The sequence below is a fragment of the Corvus hawaiiensis genome, chromosome 11 (genome assembly GCF_020740725.1).
Source record: "Corvus hawaiiensis isolate bCorHaw1 chromosome 11, bCorHaw1.pri.cur, whole genome shotgun sequence".
NCBI classification, from domain to species: domain Eukaryota; kingdom Metazoa; phylum Chordata; class Aves; order Passeriformes; family Corvidae; genus Corvus; species Corvus hawaiiensis.
Window position 1 is genome coordinate 15434140 of NC_063223.1, and position 13771 is coordinate 15447910.

The 13771-nt window shown below is 41.2% G+C and overlaps 1 long non-coding RNA gene and 1 pseudogene across 3 annotated transcripts in view; one reads left to right on the forward strand and one right to left on the reverse strand.

The window, feature by feature from the left end:
- Positions 1-1746, reverse strand: part of LOC125331794 — a 47453-nt gene extending 45707 nt beyond the window's left edge. The window contains exons 1-2 of one of the 3 annotated variants that reach the window (XR_007206191.1): positions 1729-1746; positions 198-1340 (exon numbers count right to left, since the gene is read on the reverse strand). This is a non-coding gene — a long non-coding RNA (uncharacterized LOC125331794). The other 2 variants (XR_007206189.1, XR_007206190.1) reach the window with 2 other exon arrangements.
- Positions 1747-2512: 766 nt separating this feature from the next.
- On the forward strand, positions 2513-13440 carry LOC125331386 (annotated as a pseudogene).
- Positions 13441-13771: the final 331 nt, after the last annotated feature.

Below are 13771 nucleotides of genomic sequence, written 5' to 3' on the forward strand. Positions count from 1 at the left end.
TAATGATGACAGCAGAAAGACATCTTACCTTGTGCACACACCTTGTACAATTCTGCTTTACAGTTACGACTGTTCGGTTTTACCATGGGCAAAATACCCATGCAAAGGGTAACTCAGGTGTTACAACATGAGACAGTTTGGTATAAAAATTCAACTTTCTGATTATGTCACACTAAACTTTTCCCTGTAACACTTACTTCTGCATATCTCCTGAACTTGCATCTTTTTTCAACATCTCATCCACTTCAGCTTAATTTTCCTCATCGGAATCAAATATTATGTGTTTGTGCTTTTCATGCTGGCTGCTTATCCTAGGAAAGACTCATCAAGTCAAACACATCAAATACTTGCTGCCCTCAGACATGACTCTCTGAAAGACATTTCCATGACACAAAAAGAGGAATCTGCTATTCCTCTTGCAACTCTACAGGTGTTCCAGGGATGGGGTATGCAGCCTTTTGTATACTCTCAAAAGAAAACTGGCAATGTCATCAGAAATTCCAGACTGATTTTAAAGCATCTTGCTCCACATGTATTAATTACCCTCTTCCTTCTACTGTGCTAGTACCTTGTATTGAGGTAGAAGTTGTGAGTATAATTACCAGATTAGAAAGAGCTCCTTGAATGAGTTTCTTCTGTAATTCTCTCACTTTGTGTCTCTCTTCCAGAGCTGCCAGCCTCCTCTGGTTGTCCTGGAGCTATTTCTCTATTGTACTGGGCTGTTTTGAGGCAGCAGCATGAAGACAAAGCTCCTTATCTTCCAGAAGGCTTGTCTTCCCATTCCCACCTTTATTACCTTCACATTCTGGATTTTTTCTGCTTGTATTCCTCTTAAATGTTTTGGAAACCTGTTTTGGGCTCTTCAGCTGCTGTTTAATGTGTTCCTGGGCCCCTGCAGCATCACTGTCCGTGTCACTCCTCCCATCACTCTGATCAGTACTGGCAGCAGCAGCTCCATGCTCTGAGTTTTGGTCTTGTAGAGAACTCACACCTTTGTTCTTCCCTTGCAAATGAGGCCTGGAGCCAGCTGCTGAGGAGAAAGCAGCTGACAGTTCCTTGTGCTGTTCACAAGGCATTTTGTGTCTCTTTTCGCTGCTGACTTCAAGTGAACACGATGGATGGTTCTTTGGCTGATTTTTGGATGACTCCTCCCCACAATAAGATGTACAAGCTTCAAGTCCCAAGCTTTCTATAGACTTCTTCTTTAACCCAGTGCTGTCCTTACTTAACTCTTTTACACAAAGGGACCCCATTCCTCTAAAGGGCATACAAACGTTTGGAAACCTGTTCCTTCTCCATGCTCAGAAGCCAAGGTGTGACACCCAGAACACACTGTTTCTCTGCAAGGAGACAAAACAGATCAATGACACAGAAGTTAACGTGATTAGAACAACGAATCAGGGACAAATCAGCGCATTAGAAAGCCATGAAGAACCCTATAAGCAGAGCACTCTTTGATTTGCAGTAGGTAACACGCTCTGCTCCAGCGCAGTGACAGCAAATCCCGCGCTGCTGCAGGAACCGGGGTTCAGGCGCTGGGGGGTTTTTAAAACCCTGAACCACATAACCAAATGCGCGAGAGTAAGTGCAAACGGCTCTTTACAGTATAACCCAAGGGTTTCCTATGGAGGGAACGCGAGCCGCCCACAGCCCAACCCTCTCCTCCCGGGAGATGCCGAGAGACCCCCGGACTGAGGAGCCGCGCAGGCGGCTCCGGCCCCGCCTCACCGCCGCCATCTGCAAGCCCCGCAGCGCCACCAGCTTACCGTCCCCCTCGCAACTCTCCCCAGCCCGCACTCGAAAAAAGGGTTCCGCCTCCTGGGGCCGCTGGATCCTGAGCGGCTGTTCGTCTCTGCCGGGTTCCTGTTTCCGGCCGGTCAAATGTGGTGGGAACACAGGGGCTGGCTCGTGTAACAGCGGACGCTTTGAACGTAACTAACCAGGAAGAAAAGCAGGGGTGTTTTCTGGAACACGTGAGCAAAAATTAACGTAACCAAGGGAACAGCCGACAAAGCACGGCTTTTTCCTTTCATTTATAATAAAGAACTCGGGAATTATCCCCCAGCAGCTCTGTTGTTTGACCGGGAAGGGGAAGGAAGGCGTGGCCAGCGCCCCCCGCTCGGGCAGCAGCTGTGGTACCACCCAGGCTTGTGGGCTGGCGCGCGGTTCGAACGGCGCGGGGCGCGCGCGCCGCGTCAGAGCGCTCCGACCGCTCCTCGCTCCGTGCCGGGGCCGCCGGGGCCGCGTCAGAGCGCTCCGACCGCTCCTCGCTCCGTGCCGGGGCCGCCGGGGCCGCGTCAGAGCGCTCCGACCGCTCCTCGCTCCGTGCCGGGGCCGCCGGGGCCGCGTCAGAGCGCTCCGACCGCTCCTCGCTCCGTGCCGGGGCCGCGTCAGAGCGCTCCGACCGCTCCTCGCTCCGTGCCGGGGCCGCCGGGGCCGCGTCAGAGCGCTCCGACCGCTCCTCGCTCCGTGCCGCCGGGGCTGCCGACTGCGCTGCTTGGACACTCCTCGCGGCATCTCTGGCACCTGCGAGCCTCGGTGCGGGGCAGCACCGGCTCCTCGGACGAGTCGCGATTTCAGCATCGCCCTGCGAGGTTGGAAGGTCCAGTTCGGTTCTCACAAGCGCTCCAAGGCGCTTGCTCTTGTGGCAGCATAACATCAAATAGTCGGGGGTATAAACGGGCAGGTACGTAGAAAGGTGAAAAATGTGCTGTTAATGCACAAATATTTATAAATATACACGTATATACACGCGTATGATATACGACAGGAGAAGTGTTTGTAAAAGTTTTGTTTTGCTTAATTAAAGTGTAGGGTTTTTCTCCCAGATATAAAGCTCTCTGAAGTAATAATTAGTGCTTGAGTCTTCTGCAGTCTGGTGAAGTCCTTGAGTTCAAGTAGCTGCACGTAGTTTGTCTTGTGTTGCTGCTGTTAAAAGAGGGACCAGCTGACCTGGAGTAAAGTTCTGGCTGTTTTAATGTTTTTCTTTTTCACACCATACTCTTTATTATGACCGTGACTTTCTTCACTGTATCCCGTTAAAAAAAATCTGGTGGTGACTGGATGATTATTTAGTTGCATATACTTCCTTTAGTCACTAAGCAAGTCTTTGATGCAAAGCATGCTTTGGATGTTGTTTTCTTATGTGTGTTATAAAGGCACTATTTCTTACTAAATAAACAAATAAAATCCTATTTCCCCCTCATCCCCTTTTACTGAACCATGCTAGTGTGGAACTTGCACATAGAATAGGGGTGGTTTAAAACCACACAAAACTAAATGTTGGGTTTTTCCTGGTCAAAAGTATTAGTACATTAGTTTTGAGCTGCATAGTATCTCTGACAGACTTTTGAATGTGTTGTAGCTAGGCTGAATGTCAGATTATGATCTTTCCTGAAAACTGAGGTTTATCTATTTTTTAAGTTACTGATAAAGTGTCTTTGCAATTTGTGTCTCTTTACTGCTGTTTACTCTGAAGGCAGGTTGTGTTAGGAACAGTGTTAGGAGCAGCTGTGCCTCGTCTGGCCAGGTGAGTCATTAGGTCAATTGGTCAAAGCTGGGTTCAATTTTTATCTCTAATTGCAATTGGTTTTTACCTGTGGAGCAGCTTGTTGTTCTATTACAGCAAATGTAAAATAGCTGGATGTGCTCCTGGATCAAATTAGGATTAATTAAAAAGGTTCTTAAAGCCCTTGACTGCATTAGATCCCTGATTTAAGGTCTGTCTCTGGAGGCTGTGCACTGGTCTGTATCTTCAAACAGTTACCTAATGTTATGCTTGTGTTGTTAAAAAATTAATCCCTTGTTTGTTTGTTCCTGAGAAAAATCTTTATTTTGTTTTATGCAGTAACACTGATCCTGAGAAATGGACAAGAGCATTTATCAAGCTTATGAAGGTGGAATCCGGGCACTGGAAGAAGAAATTAGGTTATTGACAGAAAAGTATGAAGATACCTGACAAGAATCCACTTTTTTCCTGATGAGGAGATACTGAAGTCAATGTATGCCTTTTATTCATTTGTTAGATTAACAGAGTTTCTTTGACAAAATTGTTTGGGATAAGCTTTTGCCTCTATGTTAGGACTTTCCTTGTGTTAGTAAATGTAAACTCAGTGGATAAAATAAGTCACTTAGATGAGTAAAGGCATCTTAGGGTCCCTTTTGTTGCACGTTCCTCAAAAAGGACACTTGCACCTCCAGACTTGGAGTAAAAACTGTGTCTACCTGGCAGTGAATGGAATGAGTTTATGTAAGTTAGAATAGTTTGCTGTTTCCAGCAATGTGATCCAACTGAAATTTGACTCCTTGAAAACTGATTTGGGTCTGAAAACCATTAGATCCTATTCCCAATGCCTTTTATTTAATGATATTGCTGTACTGACATGGAAAAACAAGTTATGTCTGGGTATTTTGCCCTTTTGATTTTATTATTTTTTTCCATTCTAGAAAATCGTTCCAAAGAGAAACTCAGGCAGAAACCAAGAGACAGGACTATCCATCAGACCTGAAAGCTCAACTTGAAAGTCTAGGAACAGATCTCCCATTTTTCATGACATTTACTGGTTTCCAGTTCATAAGCTGTTCCAAGAAAACAGTGGAAAAAAGTAAGCAGTTTTGTGCCCTTTACTGAGTATTACTGGTTGCAGTTCATCTGCAAACCTATGTTCTACTTCACTGTTAGCAGAAAGACAATTAGATTTTTGATATTTGAAATACAGTAAGATTTGGTTCATTGACAAAACAGTTTCTGAGTAAATGTAGTGCTTTGCTTAGTGGGAAAGTGACAGACTACTATTGTGCTTTGCATAGGGGGAAAGTGGAGTTAGTTGTTGGGGTTTTTAAACATGTTAAACTTCTTTACATGAGGAATTGTATCAGTTGGTACTTTAAATATGATTAAGGGAAGAAATGCAGTAGTCATTGAATAGAAGTGTAATTGATTATTTTGTTAACTTGATTTTATAACAGCTGAAAACAGGACAGTGCAGAAGCACAGATTATCAGGGAAATGTCACTCCCTGTCTTTTCAATTGGAATTCCAGCTTCTTGAAATGCAGGTAAGGGTTAATGTATGTTTGAAAAAAAATCAACTACCAAACAAACAAAACTTCAAGTGGACAAATGTCAGTACTTCCTTTTCCAGCTGAAACCTTTAACTGTTTCATCTAAGCTTCAGTGGGTTCTTTGGACTCTTTAACATCTTTGGAACTTTGTAATTCTGCATGCATCCATGCAAGATAGTTCTGAAGGTCTGGTTTAGTGTTTAGCCACAAAATGGTTACCATAGAATGATTTAGGTTGGAAAAAACCTTCAAGATCAAGTCCAGCTATTGGGCCAGCACTGCCAAGTCTCTATCACCCTTCCTTCCCAAAACATGGTCCCTGCAGGATGCTCTTGCAGACTAACACTGAGGTAAAACCCTGAGAGCACTTGGTGTCCCTCAGCTCTGTCAGGTACCTGCTGGGGCCTCATCCTGACCCTGCGCAGCTTTCATCCCACACAAATCATTCTCCTATAGTCACATATCTTATTCTGGAAACTGGAAAATGCCAAATGTTACCTCTCTGGAAGAAGCTGGGGAATAGCTAAAACACTACAAACATGAGCAGCCCTTTGTTGGTTTTTTTTCCTTTTTTTCCTACACTTGTGTGTGCTTGTTAATGTGAGTAGTCATTGCAGCACTGCCCACAAGTTACACTAATGATTGCTGGTTTTCTGGGAGGGAGCTCTTTCATAAGACTCTATTCTTAGCACAGAATTTAGGGTGCTAAGCAGAGGAAGACAGCTACTACCCCAGTTTGGAATAGTATTTTTCTAACACTGTTGCACTTTGTAATAGTATTTCTAATATCAGGAAAACTTGATTTTCAGCTCAGCTTTAAAGTTGTTGATTTTTTTGGTTGTTTTGGGGGTTTTTTTAAACTTAATGACATGGGACTGAGAGTAAACAGTAAAGATGTCCTTCCTATTCTTTAGAAAAGCCATATTATTAATTTGGGAATTGAATATTTAGGTAGTCAGACATGGATTTTATCCTTGAAACTGCAGTAGTTCAGCTGAACGAGCACCCTCTGAAGTCCATTTGTGACTTGAAACTTGTGGTCTTTGTGATGCCTCTTTACATTTGCTTGTATGAAACTGCACTTAGCCTTGAGTGGGGACATGGCCCACACCAATTATGCAGCTTGGTGAGATGAATGTTTCTCTCTCAGCTGCATCTCCTGCAGGATGATGACATCTTTTGGTGTCAGTGGAGCTCAGGGTAACGCGTGTTAAATTTACCGCCGACGGCATTGGTGCTGCTTAAAGCCATGGCGCCACTGTGCGGCAGCACTTGGCTGCCTAATGCCTAAAATTTGGGCTACTTTTGAGTGCCGATGAGATCCCCATAGTGAGGGAGATAGGGAATTCCAGGTGTATATGTACTTTAAAACACCCACTTCAGTTGTAAAAGTATAATTTTGAGCTAATTTTTGCACGGGTTTTTTTTTTCCAGAAGTACATTGTATTCCAAATAACCTGCACTAACATTAGCATGGGCAGGGTAGTACACAGTTACAACTAGTTTCACCTGTCATGAGGAGTAAAAGGTGACAGCTGTTTTTGGGAAGTGCCCAGCAGGTAACAGGTCTGTTGGTATGCAGCAGAAGATTAGGAAGTTTTTCTCACACTGCTAACTGTAGCTTTTTATTCTAGTAGTGAAGTCACAATAGAGTTAACTCAGCTCCATGGTATTAGGTATTAGAGGAGGACGTGTGCAATGGGCTTGAAAATCAGCCAGAACAAGTCTAAGCCTTTTGAGAAAGCAATCACTTAAAAGTTTATTTCATGGCAGGAGCTTTCCTTTTAAATCTTTTTATTTGGCCCTACAATGGCATTTTGGCATGTTAGTAACCCACCCATTGGCAAACCAGTCCCTTCAGAAGGTGGCACATTAGCTTGTGACTGCTGGCAGCTTCTCCACAACTCCATTCCCCTGTTGAGCCTTTTGCTCTAAACCTGAAATGATTTTTCCTGATGTTATTTAGTCCATCCACTGATCTTTGTAGTGCCTTGCTTTACTTTTCCCATCTTGAGTGATGGCAGTGTTAGCAGGGCTTCTGTCCAGCCAGTTCAGGGGCTGCTGAGATGTGTGTGCAGTTAATTCCAGCTTTCCTCTCTGGCCATTCCCATTTGCTCGTAGTGACTTGGTATTAGAAGTTTAAAGTGAGGCATTTTCTATGGGCTTCAAACCATGATTTTAAGCTCTTTCGTTCACTGTCATCTAATCCATTACTTTGGTATGTTCAAGAATGCATAGAAAAAACAATTCTTTTATGGCTTCATTTCTCCTCTTTGTCCTTCTTTTCTCATTCTTTAAGAGCTTATTAGTTAATTTAGAATAATTGTATTATCATGCACGTGTTCCTGAGTAACAGTTATTGTCAAAAGGGACATGATTTTGAGACAAAACTATAGTCTTTAAAATAAATTTTTTAAGAAAGGAAAACTATCAGATAAAACCTTTTATTTGGATTTTCTAGTATATGTGGCAGCTAAAGGTTGTGTTGGAAAATGAGAAGAATCTTAAAGAAGTGGAATTGATGTGAAAGGAAGCAATGAACCTTCCTTTATATGTATATGTTCTCTCTGCTGACAAACTCGGGTATTATTCCAAAAGCATTGTTGTGTGGGTAATAGTGCTACTGTTGAAATGAAAGAAACTGTTCACACACACGAACTGTAGTTTAAAAGATGCTATTTTAAGGATTGTAGTGCTTAGCAGCATTTATATATACTTTTTTCTGCTTTAGATGCAAATAGACACATTTTTGTCTTTTCTAGAGAAATTTCTAAAATATTTTGTTGTTACTTCTCCAATCTAGAACAATGAGAAAGTGTCTGCTGTTGTTAGTGACCTCAGCATTGTAATGGAATCCGAGAAGATTCAGATGTGAGCAAGTTTGTGTCAAGGTAAGGTGGAATTTTTTGCTCAAAGAAAGTTATTGTATGGGATACTAAATGCAGTACTGAGTTTTCATGTAAATTGCTGGCAGTCATTGTCTTTGTTATGTGATGTGTCCTTAGCCCAACCTGAGCACTCCCAATCCTTTATCTGTGTCTTGGAGAGAAGATGAAAGGCATTATAACTTTTATGATCTGTAAGGACCATTACAAATTCATGTTAAACTGAGCCAGGTTTTGGATTATAATGTGCTTTAGCTGTTTGAAGAGAAAAGTAATCTCAGCTATTGTGTTTTAATTAATTGTTCCTCAGGTGTGTGAGCTGCAGATGTGCAATGTGGGTAATGCTTAAGTGCACATTGAGAACCCCTCTCCAGTATTTGCCTGTTTCTGATTCTCAGCTCTCAATTCCATTTCTCTTCTTGGCATCAGAATTTATTTCACTGATACCTTGAAACCAATATAATTTAAAAACATGGAATAACGTATTTGCACAATGGCTTAAGAAAATTAACATACTAAAACTTAAATGTATCAATGAATGCTGGTTTTTTATTATCTTCTGGAATATGCCAACTTCTTGTGGTACCATGATGAGTAAATGATCAAATTATTTGTCTGCAGTATTCCACTGGATTCTGCTAGCAGGCTGTTCTGAGAACAAATCTGTTATTGCTAGGTAGGTGATTTAATCTTACTCCTGTTTTTTAAGTAGTTTCTTGTGTTTTGTATTATTGTTTGGTCTTGGAGAGGGAGGAGGGCCAACAGATGGGTGAAGAGACAGGTCTATTGAGTTACCTCAGGCTTCAGTAGTCTGTACTGAAAACTCAGGTTTTTACTTAAGGGCTTTGAGATTGCCATATAAATCTACTAAAGCTAGTGGTGTAACTGGGAAGAGTAGTTGACTGCTCTCACAAAGTGGGATTTAGAAGAGGAAATTGCCCTGTTTAATTAATGAGTATTGTATGACAGCAGAAGTGTATTGGAACTTAAGAGTCACACTGGAAAGGAATGTGTTGAAGTAGTGGCAGACTTTATTTCATCCTGGCTGGAGCACTGCTGTTTTGTCCCTGTCTCTCCTCCTTTTTCACCTTGTGCCAGTATTCATAAATAGGCACAAGTTTTCATGAATGATAGAAGATGCCAACAAAGCAAGCAGTGCTTTCCCCTCTCTTTGCACGTGCCATCTGTTGGCGTTGTGTCCCTAGCTACCCTTGCAGCCACGTGGCCAATAGGACCCATGGGGTCATTATGTTGAAAAAATACTTTGGGGGGTTCCTTGTTCCCCCACAACACTTTCAAATTTCATTTTTCCTATGTGCCTTGTCCTGGCCACAGTGGGTGCTGCCAAAGGAAGGCAGTGAGGACATGGCTGGGGTGGGGCTGATGCTGACAGTGCCTGTTTGAGAGCACCTCACTGTTCCATTGCCTGATTCTGGGATCTCCCTTTAGGGCCTGTTTTCTCAATCTCCTTGCTATGCTAGTCCTCATTTTTCTCCAACTTGTCATTTGCTCATGTCCAGTTTCAGACGTTCCCCAGCTTCCCTTTGTTCTTTAGTCTGCTCCTAGAATCTCGATTCCTACCTCTTCCCTCCTTTTCCCTCCATTCCTGACCAGCTGAATCTGGTCTCCTGCTGTTTCGTTCATTTTCAGCCTCCCTACCAGTTTGTTTTCTTCTTTTGCTTCCTTGGCCCAGTCTTGCCAAATCCATTGTCTAGTTCTGTTCTGTTTTGTCTCCTGGCTGGGTTTTTTTTTCCTCCTCAGTTTTCTAATTTTTTTTTGCTTTGTTTTTTTTCATAATGTCTGTCAGAAAATGGTCTTTAAGAGCAGCAGAATTAAAAACTTGGCATTCAGTTCCTGTTTTGGAAGAAAATAGGGGAATTCTAGAACACTTGAGCAACATCTTTTTGAATGAAGCAAAATTCTGCAGTCTGCAGGTACTGCTGCAATATATAAATGGTACATCTCTATATAAAAATTGTACATCTTTTAAAAGTGGGTATATCTTTATGCAATTTCTTAATTATTTTGTGATAATAAGTGATGTATGCAAATGGCATCACAATATTTAGTAGTCTTTTTTTGGATTGTACTTGTGTCCCCTTTGCACCAGCTATCGCTTATTTTATACTGTACTAGTGTTGAGAACCACAGTATCTAGGAAAATTCTTGTCAGTACTTTTTCCCTTTTTTTGACTTGACACCCCATTAATTGCTGAGTTAGTTAGCCTTTGCATGGATTACTTAGGCAAATGGAGATTTTAAGCAATATGAAAACTGCTCTTTTTACTAACTGACTAGTTAGAGCCTATAAATCAGAGTGTAGGGTTTGGGAAATACACATTATATTAAATGCTGCATGGGCAAGGTCTCTTGCAAATGAAGGGAAGCAGGAATTCTGCCCCAAGCTTTGAGTCTTTGGTTTTCTGTGCTAATGTAGGAAGTCTTGCATTCTGCAGTGAGTTAAAATAGATAAAGGAACATATTAAAGAAGGTTTAGATATTTCTACAGTAGTAAAATTTCTTATATACTCCTGTGTTTTGTTGATGGTATTTTGTGAAAGTGAAAGGGTGTTTGGATGAGGAGCCTGTGCTTTTAACCTGATAGTTACTCTCTGCCTGAATATCTTTTTAGCTGGTTTTGGATGACTTTTCTGTAACATGGATGTTGGCATTGGAGATGGGTGTTTTCTGCTCCAAGTGGATTTTTGTAATGCTAAATTCTTTAGAAATAAAAAAAAAGGCTTGAATTTCACCATCCGTTCTCTTAGTACCTTGTTATTTTATACCATGTTTTCTTGGTATTTTAGCATTTGTTGTAGTTGACTTCAGCAGGAGGAATTAGGCTAATTTGGGCTAATTAGGAATTACTGTTTATGGGTAGATTAAATGCTGTGAGACAGTTCACTGAACTGGTGCTCTTCTGCAAACTCTTACTCCTTTGCCAGTATGGATTTACATACAGCTGTTCTTGGCGACAGATTCCCCCTTCTAAACCACTGAATTCAGTTTTCTATCTTGAATTTAGCCACTGCTATGTGAGAAAAGTACATACTCAGATATATTGGTTAAGTTCTGCATTTGAAACTAGTTCTTTGAGCTTCTAGCCAAAACTTTGTTTCTGTTAATGATCTAACCTTGAAAATTTTCATTTGCTGCATCACCTAAGAATGATTTTGAGGGAAAAAAAGAAGTAAACTGAAAACAATGCTAAAACAAGGTCACAATGTTTGAGATTGTATTTTAAATAGCATAAAAGTGGATATTTATAAAAATTGCCAAGTTTTTCAAAAAGAATTTCAAGTATGTAGTTTTGTAACAAAGCTTTGTGTTGCCCTGCTCCACGTGTGGAGGTTGAAAAAGCCCAATGCAGTTTGTGTAGAATCTGTTCTCCAGCCATGGAGAGGTGGGCAGTTGTTATTAAGTCTCCACAGTTCCTATAGAATGTGTAGATTTCTACATGTACCGTTCCAAGTTATGGTTAAAAACAGCTCCCAGACCAGAGCCAACGAGCCTCTTTTTATAACTTACAAGAAAGGTGATTAACAAACCCAGAGAAGTCTGCTGTCTCTACAGATATGTTTAAAAGTAGCACTGAAAGGAAGGGTTACTGTATTATTCTCAGTTTGGATTGATCTGAAAATTGGCAATTGGCATAATAGTTCAAAAAGCAAAAGAGCTGTGAAAGTTTAATGATGTGGAGCACTTATTTCTTGCAGGTTATTCCTCAGGATACTGCTGATCCTGCACCAGAAGATGGTGTTTACATCCACGGATTATTTTTAGACGGAGCTCGCTGGGACAGGGCCAAGTCAGTAGCCAAGTGTTTTATTGTGGTTCTGGAAAGTTTTTTTCAGTGCTCAAACAAGACTGGTTTAAATATTTTAACTGATACTTTTCATATTACTGGAATAACACACCAAATTAAGTCCTCTTTCATGCATGGAAAATGGGCAAGAAAAACCAAATGAGCAAGCAAGTAGCAACCAAAAAACACCCACCAAACCCCTCAAGCCACAAACAATTGCTTTGTTGCTTTCTCTCTCCAGGGGAATGTTAACTGAGCAGTACCCCAAAGTGCTCTTTGATGCCATGCCTATCATTTGGATAAAGCCAAGTGAGTATGATTTCTCTGATGCCTGAGCTATTCAACAAGAAAGTGCAACAATGGTTTCCTTTTCTTGCTGAAGATCCCTGAGGAGTACTTTTGACTGACTTACAGAGACTGAGTGTTTTACCTCGTGTGATGTAGCAGGGTTTGCTCAGGTTATTTGTAGCTCTGTGATAGCTGTCTTTCCTACTAGGAAAATAATTTTCACAACTCCTGTTTTCTTTGATTGCGAGGACTAAATCCCTGTTTTTATTTATGCATAAAATCAGGACTTACTACTGCAACTGTTGCAACTTAGGTGTTAGCAAATAGGCAGTATTAAAATTTGCTACTTTTTCTGCTTGAGCCTTCTCTTGAGGTTGGATGAATTTGTTCAGACCTGCATGATTTTAGGCTTTGTACAAGTTCCATGTAAGCAGTCTGGGCATACAAAGAGTTCCTGCAGAGTTCTGTCCTTGGATATCACATGACTTGAATTGCAGTGAGGTTCTCTGGCAACTGGACCAGAATTGTTGTAGAGCTATGAAAAACTCATGCATAAGCCATGTATTAACTAGGTAACTATTCAGATTTTACTGTGTGTTGGAGTATTGCAAAGCTGGTAGAATCACAGGAAGGCATTGAGTCCTGAACACAAATTGTAGCTAAATTAGTTGGGTTTAAGAACCAAACAAACCACACAAGAAAACACAAGAAGAAAACCAGGTAATTTTGTTCTATTGCTTGCAAAACCATTTTGCATTTTTATTTACCTGTAAAGGTGTTACTGTAAATACTTAACGTTTGCATGTAGATTATGTTTCTGCCAAATCGATCTGCTGAATGTAATGCATTATTTTGGGTTTTTTTGAAGCTGTAAAATCGGACATAAAGGAGTCTAATGCCTATGTTTGCCCACTCTACAAGACAAGTGAGCGCAAAGGGGTCTTATCCACTACTGGGCATTCCACCAACTTCGTCATTGCTTTGAAGCTCAACACGGACCAGCCAGTCCAGCACTGGATCAAGAGAGGCGTAGCCTTGCTGTGCCAGCTGGATGACTGACTGCGGACAGTTCACATACAGACTTCACAACATCTTGTTCTCTTTGTTGGCTTAGAGAGGAAGTGGAACTTAGTGTGTAAAAGAAACATCCGGAGGTTTTTGTATTGTAAGAGGGCATACAAATACTTTCTGACCCTCAAGCTTTTGACTTAATTGAGTATGTATTATTATTATGACCATCTTTACAATCTGTAAGCAATACAGCTGGGATTTTAGCCCTTGGGAATATTATTAAAGTGTGAACATCCATTTTGTGCATTAGTTGAATATCACAAAACATATTTTCATGGAAAATGAAAGTAGCCTGTGCTGAGAGAAACATTACAGGTAATAAACTTGATTCTGCACTTTTGTTTTTTTTAAAAATAGTTTTTAAAAATTACTGGAGCATTCTTTCCTGATCTCCTCTAGCAAAGAACTGTTTCCACCTTGCATTCAGATACAGCCATCATTAATTCTGTGTATGGATCCCTCCATAAAATACGGTAGGAATAAGTGAAGCACATAAAGGTCCCACTCCATCCTACCATCACTATTACAACTGGGCATCTGTGTCCCCCATTTCCCTGCTTTTTGGGTGTTAGACCAGTGTAAGTCTGGCTTTCCGAAACTGCTTTTCCCTTTAAAAACTGTGTTTATTTTTCACTTGCTTTTTTATTTATATTAATGCA